Raw genomic sequence first — 8,163 nt, forward strand, 5'->3', positions numbered from 1 at the left:
CAGAAGAAACTCCAAGATTCATAGTAGAGTTCTTCAGAGAGACCCACAGGGTTCTAGCAAGTACACAAAACCACCCACCTGGGAATCAGCACCAGAAGGGCCCAATTTGCTCGTGGATAACAGCAGAAGTGACTGAAAGCCAGCAGAGAGCTGACAAGTAGTGTTGTTCCCTCTCTGACACCTCCCCCACATACAGCATCACAACACAGCAATGTGTGTTGCCTTGCCTTGGAGAATACCTAAGGCTCCACCCCTCACTATGTGACAGGTGTGTCAAAACCAAAAAAAAAAAAAAAAAGAAAATGACCCAAATGAAAGAACAGATCAAAGCACCAGAAAAAAATACAATTAACTGATGACAAGATAGACAACCTATCAAATGCACAGTTCAAAAGACTGGCAATCGGGATGCTCACAGAAATAGTTGAGTATGGCTGCAGAATGGAGGAAAAAGTGAAAGCTATGCAAAGTGAAATAAAGATAAATGTACAGGGAACCAATAGTGACAGGAAGGAAACTGGGATTCAATGGTTTGGAGCAGAAGGAAGAAATAAACATTCAGTCAGAACAGAATGAAGAAAAAACTAAGAATTTAAAAAATGAGGTGAGGCTTAGGAACCTCTGGGACAACTTTAAAGCTTCCAACATCTGAATCATAGGGATGCCAGAAGCAGAAGAGGAAGAGAAATTGAAAACTTATTTGAAAAATGATGTAGAACTTCACAAATCTTGCAAAGTAAATAGATTTCCAGGAAGTCCAGGAAGCTCAGAGAATCCCAAAGAAGTTGAACTCAAGGAAGCACACACCAAGGCACATCATAATTATATTACCTAAGATTAAAGTTAAGGAGAGAATCTTAAAAGCGGCAAGAGAAAAAGAGACAGTTACCTACAAAGGAGTTCCCATTAGACTATCAGCTGGTTTCTCAAAAGAAATCTTACAGGCAAGAATGGGCTGGAAAGAAGTATTCCAAGAAATGAAAGGCAAGACCTACATCCAAGATTACTCTATCCAGCAAAGCTAACATTTAGAATGGAAGGGCAGCTAAAGTACTTCCCAGATAAGGTCAAGTTAAAGGACTTCATCATCACCAAGTCCTTATTACATGAAATGTTAAAGGGACTTATCCAAGAAAAAGAAGATCAAAACTATGAACAATATTGAACATCATTTCATGTGTCTTTGGATTCAGAGAGATGCAAATTAAAACCACAATGAGATACCACTTCACACCAGACAGAATGGCCATAATAAACAAAGCAACAAACAACAAGTGTTGGAGAGGTTGTGGAGAAAATGGGACCCTAGTGCACTGCTGGTGGGACTGCAGACTGGTACAACCACTATGGAAAGCTGTATGGAACTTCCTCAGAAAACTAATGATGGATCTGCCTTTTGACCCTGCAATTCCACTGCTGGGACTCTATCCTAAGAATACTAAAACACCAATTCAAAAGAACCTATGCATCCCAATGTTCATAGCAGCACAATTTACAATAGCTAGATGCTGGAAGCAACCAAGATGCCCATCAGTAAATGAATGGATCAAAAAACTATGGTACATTTACACAATGGAATTCTATGCAACAGAAAGAAAGAAAGGAATTCTATGCAACAGCGTGGATGGAGCTGGAAAACATTATGCTTAGCGAAACAAGCCAGGCAGTGAAAGACAAATACCATATGATCTCACCTTTAACAGGAACCTAAATAACAAAACAAAGAAACCAGCAAAAATATAACCAAAGACACTGAAATAGAAGACAGGCTGATGGTGACTGGAGGGGAGAGAAGAGGGAATTTAAGGCGACAGTGGGAAGGGTTCACAGGAACAAAATGAAAGAACACATGGTCATAAACTAAGGGGAGGGTGGTAATGGGAGGGAAGTGGGGAGGGTGGGAGGGGGGACTGGATTGGGAGTAAAAAGGAGAAAACTGTATTTGAACAATGATTAACATAAGAAAATAAATAAAATTTTAAAAAACTATGAACAATAAAATGACAACAAACTCACAACGATCAACAACCAAACATAAAAGCAAAAACAAAAACAAACTAAACAAACAACTGGAACAGGAACATTATCACAGAAATGGAGAGTACATGGAGGGTTATCAGCAGGGTAGGGGCTGGGAGAGGGTGAGAAAGGGGGAAAAGGTACAGGGAATGAGTAGCGTAAATTATAGGTAAAAAGATAGACAGGAAGAGGTTAAGAATAGTGTAGGAAATGTAGAAGGCAAAGAACTTATATGTATGCACCATGGACATGAACTAAAGGTGGAGAATGTAGGTGGGTTGGGATGTGCAGGGTGGAAGGGAATAAAGAGGAGAACATGGGACAACTATAATAGCATAATCAATAAAACATATTTTAAAAAAGAAAGATACCAATTGGTTTATTTTTTAAAATCTTGGTAAGGATCCAAGATGGTGGAGAAATAAGTGAAAGCTACACTAACCTACTCCCAGGACCAACTTGGAATTACAACTAAACTGTAGAGAAATCATTTTTAATAACCTGCTGAACACTAGCTGGGGAGAAGCCTTATAACCACAGGCAGACAGAAGGAAACACTTCAGCAAAATATGACTGGTAGGAAGTATAGAAGAGACACGAGAGGCCTGGCTGGGTTCCATAGGTGGCAGCTGAAGTGCCAGAGAGATATTTCAGTGGCTGGGGGGTTCCCCCTGAGAAGTGTGGGGTCTAAACCCAAAGCTGGGCTCCCTATCCTACAGCACCAGAGCTGGTAAGGAGCCCAGATAACATGTAGCTGTGAAAAGCAGCAGGGGTTCTGTGGCCAGGGAGAGACAACTGAAGATGCAAAGAGTCTTTTAAAGACCAAAGCACAAAATTTTGTTTGTAGCCACTTACCCTGAGTGCTAACAAAGAAAGGGCAAGGTAGACTAGATATGCTAGAGGGGAATCTTGTGTTGGTGGCTCTGGAGAGAGAGCTGAGGGAAGAGCTGCCTGGATCCATGTTCTGAGTCATTCCTCAAACTGCAGGAGCCATGTCTCTTAGGCAGAGCACTCCTCCCTGAATGTCATCAACCTGAGAGGAAGCAGTAGCCCTGCCCACAGGAATCACTCTGCCCAATCCTGTGGTGCTTAAGACTGACTGCTGATCACAGATTTATTAGATTAACTACTGATCAGTTTAACAGCTAATTAGTTTAACATATAAAGTAGAAAATACAAAGAAGCAGCCAAAATGGGAAGACAAATAGATCCCAAATGAAAGAACAAGAGAATTGTCCAGAAAAATGAGGCAAAATGAAAGTAAGCAATTTATCAGATACACAGTTTAGAGAAATGATTATAAGAATACTCAACAGCATTAAAAAATACATAGAAACCATAAAAAAGGATCAGTCAGAAACAAAGAATGCAATATCTGAGATAAATAATACACTGGAAGGAATAAGCAGAAAGGAAACCCTTTGGTCCTGTTGGTGGGAATACAGATTGGTGCAGCCACTGTAGAAAGCAGTGTGGAGATACTTCAAAAGATTAAACATGGATCTGCTTTTTGATCTAGCAATTATATTTCTGGGAATATACCCAAAGGAATGCAAAACATTAATTCAAAAGAACATAAGTATCCCTATGTTCACTGCAGTGTTATTTACAATTGCCAAGATATGGAAGCAGCCCAACTGCCTATCAATAGATGAGTGGAAAAAACAACTATGGAAACGCCATTTACACAATGGCATTCTACTTGGCCTTGAAAAAGAAGAAAATTTTGCAACAGTATGGATAGACCTGGAGAACATGACACTAAGTGAAATAAGCCATTCAGAGAAAGACAAATGCCATATGATTTCATTTATATGTGGGATTTAAGAAACAAAGTGAACTAACGAGTAAAACAGACAGACTCATAGATGGAGAAGAGATGACAGCTAGTGGGGCAGGGGAGGCTAAGGGGTGAAGGGGTTCAACAAATAAGAAAAAGTACTCATGGACATGGACAACAGGTGATTCCTGGGGGAGGGGTGTATAAGTAAACTAAATGGTAATGAAAAAAATACAATAAAGATTATATTAAAAAATAAAATATGATCATGAACTCTAAGGTTTACAAAAGAATCTTGGTGAATATATTGTTCCAGTGAAGCAGTTTGAATGTATATGCAAGTGTGCTCCAACTGTGGGCATTGTTGTATGCAAGATCACAGAAATCAATAAACAATCCTGACAGTCCCTGTGTAATCATAACTGTCTGGGTTTGTATGGCATATCAGAAACATCCAACATATATACAAACCAAATAAATATTTGACAATAAATATCAATTCATCTTACAGGAAAGAAGAAGTCACCAGCCCCAGACTGGAATGAATATGTGCTCCCACCAGAGGTCTGGGAAGGTCCACAGACTTTGTTACATTTCCAAGGGTCCTGCAGATGGTATATTCCTTCTGGGGCTTTCAGAACAAATTATGACATGTCAAGTTTAAACTTAGCTCTTACCCAGCATGTTTCTAATTTGCTACTAGTCAGAGAAGGAGGGCATATGTTGTCATAGAGGTTTAGAGGCCTTGGGGATGTAGGTAGAGGGTAATGTCAACAGGGTGAGAACATCCCCACTTAAGTGAGTGATGGTAGTTAACAGCATCTCTTCTGCTCTGGGCCCACAGTCAGCTTCTCAGAACAGCTGCATCTGATGATGCTTAGAGACCACCTGTACAGACATGGACCAGAACAGGAAATCTTATAGATACAGGGAAACTCATAGAGCTTCTAGTTCAGTGATGTTCACCTGTGAGAAAAGAGCCCCTAGGGCTATATGAGAATCCCCAGTGACTATGTGTGAAAGGAGGAACATGGATTTAAAAGAAGTTTGAGGAACACATCCCACCAGCCACCTCCCTTATTTTACAGGTAAGGAAATTGAAGCTCAGGGAGGGAAAGTGATTTTTCCTCAAGCTCATTTGTATCAGGAATAAACCTGAAACCACAGTCTCCTGACTGCCAGCCCTGGTAATGCCCCAATATACTGTGCCACCTCCATGTCCTTGTCCTTGTTGCAGCTCCTCCTGGCCTGTGTGTATGTCCCTTGCTTTCTTTGAGCTCTTTAATGTCAGTTATCCTATTTTGTCCTCATCAATACTCCTATCAGAAATGTGGAACAAGTATCATTTCCCCATTTTACATGAGGAAGATGAATTACAGTTAGATAAAGGGATAATTAGTCCAGAAAAAAAATAGACTTAAGAATGAATAAGGAATAGTAACTGGAGGTAGGACCAACTGGGTCTGCATTTCCCCAGGGGGAAGAACTGGGGCCAACCAGTGAAACTGAAGTAGCAAAATGCAGGAGTTATGTGGACCTTGGAGCTCAGAGTCCAGATCTTTTATTGTCAACTGGGTGATCCTGGCAAGACACTTAACCTTTGTGAGCATCAGTGTTCTCAACAGTAAAAAGGATGATCAGAAATGATCTGTCATCTCTTTGGCCAAAGAAGATGCTAACAAATAAAAGGTATTATTAGGGCCCAAAAGTAGGTTATAGTTTAATGTAAGAAAGAACTTTCCTTCAAAGAGAACAGTCTGTAAATGGAATGTGCTGCCTTGAAGAGGAGTGAGCTTCTTGTCAGCATTTAAGAGGCAACTGGAAGGCCAACAGAGACAGTATAGGGTAAATATTGGACAATTAGAAAATTTTATGGCCATCCCATTTGGGGGATTCTCTGATGTATTTTTGGGATGAACTCAAATGTTCTATGCTCTTTTCTATTCTTCATTTTCTCTGCTGCCTTGGAGTCTATTCTTCCTGTCCAGAATGCTCTTATTTGATTACCCACCCTTTAGTCTCAATCAAATCTCCCTTTGTCAGGAAAGCATTCTCTGCACAACCTCCTTTCACCTGAATCGAATGAACTGCTAACTACAGTTGAATGGTTTATACAAGGGCAAGCCAAGAGTGCAAGCTTTCTGTCCTGGCCAGGTGGCTCAGTTGGTTGGAGCATTGTCTCATACACCAGAGGGTTGAAGTTTTGATTCCCAATCAGGGCACATGCCTGGGCTGTGGATTCAATCTCCAGTCAGTGTACATATAGAAGGCAGCTGATCAATGTTCATCTCCCTTTCTATATCCCTCTCCCTTCCTCTCTCTCTAAAATCCTCAGGTGAGGATAAAAAGAGTTCAAATTTTCTGGCTCCCAAGTTGTCTCTTCACCAGGTTTGTTTAGCTGTTGCAAGACCAAAGTCCATCACATGGTAAGCCAATAAGACTCAAGCAGCTGCTCTACCTGCTTCAGAGAATAAGGCTCAACAATGGCTGAGTTCCAAGCTCACTATTACATAGTAGGTTCTCAACATGTGTCAAGCACAGCAAAACTTTCTGGGGGTTCAAACATAAAAATAAGTCCCAATGCCCATGCTTAAGTAGCCCAGTCTAGGGGGTAAAACCAATAATATTAAGTTGGGGAAATACATAGCCTACTGTGGGTACTTTAGAAGCAAGCCCTTGTCTCAAACTGGGGTCTAGAGAAGGCTTCTTGGAAGATTTTATACCCAAATACTACACTGTCTCACATTCCTTGTAATCAAGAGTGTTCTTTTTGTTAAATCTTGCTAGGTCAATAGATATATGCCTGGGGGAAAGCTTCAGTTGCTGAGTTTTTATTGCACCATGATTTATCTTTCAGAGTTTCTGGTGAAATGTAAGATGTCTTCATGACATACACTGTGGATGATGACATTATCACCATTAAGCTCATCAAAGAGGCCTGCAAATGGGCTTGTTTTGATTTCCTAGGGTTACTAAAGGAAAGTACAATCAGTTCTCATTATTTAGAGCAGTTTTGTTGTATAAAGTCTTTGGAATACTTAATTAGTGTAAGATAAGTGGAGGTAGTCTTGTTTCCTCACCCAGGTGTCTGGGTAACCAAGGGAAGCAGTGTCCTCATAGCCTTGAGACTAGGTCCAATAAACTGTTTCCATAACATGAAGTGGGCTCACATGCACAGAATTATGTTATGTTATGCAATGTTCTGGGAGTTTTATGGCTTTGTTCCCCTCTAGTGCTTAAACAGGTAAGGACTCCCTGCAGGGGGTGATGATGGGAGATATGCAAGGGGACAAGTGCCATGCTGGAAAGCAAGGACCATGACATGTGACATGCAGGAAGACACACAGCTTGCAGTGTGCGTGGTTTGCCCACCCATGAATAAAGGTATGTCAGTCATCCCAATGGATCTGTGAATATTTTTCCATCTGTAAGAATACCATGAACCTGCCAGGCCTTAAAGGGTCACAACACAGTTAGAAAATACTGAGCAACAGCTCTTTGGGGAAATGTAAAAGTAGGTTTCTGTGAACATTTGGTCACAACATTTTAATCAACTGATAAATATATAACATTCTTTCTTGTGTGTATTTCTGTTTAAAGGCCCCCCTTTATTTTTTTAAAGAATTTTTATTTATTTATTTTTTTAGAGAGGGGAAGGGAGGGAGAAAGAGAAAGAAACATCAATGTGTGGTTGCCTCTCACACGGCCCCCACTGTGGACCTGGCCTGCAACACAGGCATGTGCCCTGACTGAGAATCGAACCTGCTATGCTTTTGTTTGCAGCCTACGCTCAATCCACTGAGCTATGCCAGGCAGGGCTTAAAGGTCCCCTTTTAAATATATCATTATTTATTAACATTGGACTCACTCACAGACAGCTCTATAACTCATGCCTGAATGAAGTTTATAGCTAATGTACATTTTTTTTGTAAGAGACACCAAAACCTTCTTGCACTGAAGAACACCAGATAACTCTTCAGCACTATTATTGGGGGAATTTTAAACACCAGAATCACCAACAAAAAAGTATAAAAATCAGGTATGTAGCACTAAATGGATTGCAAAAAGGTCACCTGTTTATAGTATGAGAACTTAAACAAGAACATAGTGAATTGTTTTGTTAGACCTTAGCTAGAAACATGTGTGTTGGGCAATTCAAATTTTTCCTTTATTTGTGTATGTCGATAAATGACTATGAAACCTCTGTGAGTATTGATTTTGGGGTTACAAGTACATTTTAGCAAGTAGGTAAATTTACAAATATGGAATCTGAAAATAATGAGGATCAACTGTACCACAAACAGAAATTTATTCTCCCATACTTCAGGGGACTAGAAGTCCAAAATCAAGTTGTGGGCAGGGCC

This window comes from Phyllostomus hastatus, unplaced genomic scaffold (assembly GCF_019186645.2).
Source record: "Phyllostomus hastatus isolate PE091 unplaced genomic scaffold, TTU_PhHast_1.1 phas_scaffold_46, whole genome shotgun sequence".
NCBI lineage: Eukaryota > Metazoa > Chordata > Mammalia > Chiroptera > Phyllostomidae > Phyllostomus > Phyllostomus hastatus.